Consider the following 2376-nt stretch of genomic DNA (forward strand, 5'->3'; position numbering starts at 1 on the left):
TTTTTTTTTTATTTTTTAAATGAGAACAGCATTTGACATTGTTCGGTTGATGTCACTTAACTAATCACATCATGATTTATTTTTATAGAAAATGAAGATTCGCTATTTCACTTAACATAAATAAATTCACCCACAGACGAAACTATTGCAATATATAATAATAATAATAATAATAATATATTTATTTATTCTCATTCTAATAACTGCTTAAAATAGAAACCAAAATTAATTGTAATGAAATTTTGTCAGTGTTGATTGTAATTAGAATAGAAAGAAAATTATATTTTAATTTATTACATTTATTTGCTTTTGTAAATATAATTTACAAAAGCAAATAAATTCGACTGAAAATATTTATTTTTTTAATTAAATTATTAAATTCTAATTCAAATATAAGACTGTTTACTAAATATAAAGTTAATTAGAAGTTAATGCCAATTTAGAAACTTGATTGATACAACTGCACAATCTCGGTACTGTATATGAATAGTTAAATAAATTAATATTCCCATACCATAGGCAATAATTAGTAAATTAATAGTATTCCCAGTTATATACAATAATAAACCAAGTGAAATTAAAATATCACTGTAATATTTCTTGATTGTTTGAAGGATATTTAACAATTGAAGAATTCTGTAACATTTATATGTTTATCAACCATACAAACTGAATTTTACTGAAAAGTTGAAATGTCAACACATTATATTCGCTATTAAATAAATAGTGTAGATTATACTTAAATTACTTCTAAAGATTACAATATTTTAATAATTTAATAAAATTTAAGCAGTATAATCTATTTTAAAATGATATAAATTTATGTATTACTAGCTAAAAACTGTGGAAAAAATCTGGAAATTATATATCATATTAATAGTAAATAATAAGTAATTTTCTATATATATATTCATTTAAAAAATTTCTTTATTTTATGCAAAATTTTAAGTTATTTTTAAAATAAATTTTAAGTTAAAACCTAAGTTTTATTTTAAGCTGTAAAGTGATAAAACAGAACAAATAAACTGTTATGTTTAAGTTTATTGGATAGATTTGAAATGTTGTTTATAGTTACAAAATTTTTTTTATTCGGAATTTGACTTAACTAATATAAAAATTTACGATATTAAATTTTAGTAGTACATTTAAAAAAAATATATTATCTAATTGTTGTTGAAATTATGTAATTCAGGTGTACTGATAATATTTTTGTTGCTTTGTATGTCTAGAATATTCAGATAATTGCCTATTATGTTGGATTAACCTTTTCTGTAGAAATAAGATTTCTTTGTTGAACAAAACCTTATACATTATATTTAATATAACTACAATCAAACATCATATAATGAAAACCCATGTGAAAATTGTTATATAAATATCTCCCAAATTATCATATTGTATCATAGGCAAAACAAATATATTAGCACTTTACAGTAGGTTTACACTAGTTTATTGAGTTCACATCAAAACACTTAGCGAGTGTAATTGATAATATAGTTAATATACAAACTAAATTAACATATATAGGTCTAACTTGGCTTCGATAATTTGTTTTCACGAATTATTAATTAATGTATAAAATATTTTCATTAATTTTAAGGGACAATGCTTCAGTTTTATCACTTTTATAAGTTAAAGCATTGCATAATTTTAAAAGGAAATTAAACTGATTATCATTGTTATGAATCTGAAATGGTAGCATTAACAACTTAAAACTAAAGATCATATGCCCTAATTCATCTATATAAATCTCAGCAATAATTATATTATATGATAAGCTTTAACATTTATTTTATAACTAATTTTTATATTTCTTAGTAAAAAATATATATAGGTTATGATTCTATTTTCATGGCATATAAAAATATTTAAGTTAATGTCTGATCCATAATTTAATGATTAGTATTAAAATGAGAAAATATTAACAATTTTTTATATATAATATGTAATTTTTTTAATAATTAAAAGAGTTAAAAACAGATTTTTATTAAAATTAAATGTTATAAACTTAACGTTAATAAAACACATATTTTTTTATTAATAAATAAAATATTTAACACATAGCACTTTTTGTATGTTTATAATAAAATTCTACAAAATTAGTTAAATAACGTGTTATAATCATAATCATAATTAAATGTTTATTAACATAAAAAGGCAGTAGCCAGTTACAAGGGGGTGTTTTAACAATTACTTAGTTTTATATAAACTTTTCAATAAATTTTATCATTAAATATCTGTTTAATTTAATGATTGAATAATGCTAATTAACAATATACTTGTCACTCAAAAATGTTGTTTTTAACATATTATATAAATTGTAAATGTCATTAATGTTCATTTTGTCCAATTTACTATACATAATTATTTCCATCT

Source organism: Centruroides sculpturatus, unplaced genomic scaffold (assembly GCF_000671375.1).
Source record: "Centruroides sculpturatus isolate CEXI.00-Female unplaced genomic scaffold, Cexi_2.0 scaffold107, whole genome shotgun sequence".
Lineage (NCBI taxonomy): Eukaryota > Metazoa > Arthropoda > Arachnida > Scorpiones > Buthidae > Centruroides > Centruroides sculpturatus.